This window comes from Ailuropoda melanoleuca, chromosome X (genome assembly GCF_002007445.2).
Source record: "Ailuropoda melanoleuca isolate Jingjing chromosome X, ASM200744v2, whole genome shotgun sequence".
In the NCBI taxonomy this organism is placed as follows: domain Eukaryota; kingdom Metazoa; phylum Chordata; class Mammalia; order Carnivora; family Ursidae; genus Ailuropoda; species Ailuropoda melanoleuca.
This window is the reverse complement of record NC_048238.1, coordinates 4,000,653-4,001,821: the sequence shown is the minus strand read 5'-3', so window position 1 is coordinate 4,001,821 and position 1,169 is coordinate 4,000,653. Positions and strand designations below refer to the sequence as shown.

The following is a 1,169-nucleotide window of genomic DNA, read 5'->3' as shown; positions in this document are numbered from 1 at the left end:
ACTCCTGAATTTCTTGAAATAATGTCAAATATCTTTCGGCTTATTTCAGGTATCTTTTTTCTATGCTCGTTTTTGGTTATTTCATTATTTTATAGATTTCATTGTTAAATACACAGTGTCTAACATTCTCATTAAATAGACTGTAATCTAGTTGTTTTTTTTTTTTAATGACCTTTCAAACAGAAAACAATTTTGAAGTATATTCTTTTCAGTTTGTCTCAAAGGATGTCCAGAAAACACCTTGTGGACAGTGTATTTCTGTGTTTTTTTCCACCTTCAAAGATAAGCATCTCTGAAGGTATCATCAAAACTAAGGTTGGGTTTAAATTTATCACTGTATAAAAATATCACAAAGGGGGTCCTGGGATGGAGCCTGAGTCGGGCTCCCTGCTCAGCAGGGCGTCTGCTTCTCCCTCTGCACCCCCCTCCCCACCACTCACCCATGCTCTCTATCCTGTACAGGTGCTCTCTCTCTCCCAAGTAAATAAAGTCTTTTAAAAAGATCACAAAGGTGCTTGAACTAAAAGGAAATTTTCCTCTAGTTCAGCTGTGACTCCAGACATGATCCAAAGGGGAGTTTCACAATCTCTTCCCTGGGGTTTATGGAGACTTACTTCACCCTTCTGTGTTAGCCTCTTCAGGCACTGCGTCAACCTTAAGAGGGCACAGGAAAGGGCGTAGACTGCAATCCAGTGATTGTGATTTCAATCCTGTCTCTTTTTAAAATCTTCATTGCTTGCGGCTGTCCGATTTTCTCCACCATTTGTTAAAGAGACTGTCTTTTTTCCACTGGATAGTCTTTCCTGCTTTGTCGAAGATTAGTTGACCGTGGAGTTGAGGGTCCATTTCTGGGTTCTCTGTTCCGTCCCACTGATCTAGGTGTGTCTGTTTTTGCGCCAGTACCATACTGTCTTGATGATTACAGCTTTATAATAGAGCTTGAAGTCTGGAATTGTGATGCCAACAGCTTTGGTTTTCTTTTTCAACATTCCTTTGGCTATTCGGGGTCTTTTCTGGTTCCATACAAATGTTAAGATTATTTGTTCCAGTTCTGTGAAAAAAGTTGATGGTATTTTGAAAGGGATTGCATTGAATGTTTAGATTGCTTCAGGTAGCATGGACATTTTAACAGTATTTGTTCTTCCAATCCATGAGCATGGAACGTGCTT

At 39.6% G+C, this 1,169-nt stretch overlaps 1 non-coding gene across 1 annotated transcript; it reads right to left on the bottom strand.

Moving 5' to 3' along the window:
* Positions 1–545: 545 nt before the first annotated feature.
* On the bottom strand, positions 546–667 carry LOC117797573. The gene has a single exon (XR_004622579.1). It is a non-coding gene; the product is annotated as a small nucleolar RNA SNORA26 (small nucleolar RNA).
* Between the last annotated feature and the right edge of the window lie 502 nt (positions 668–1,169).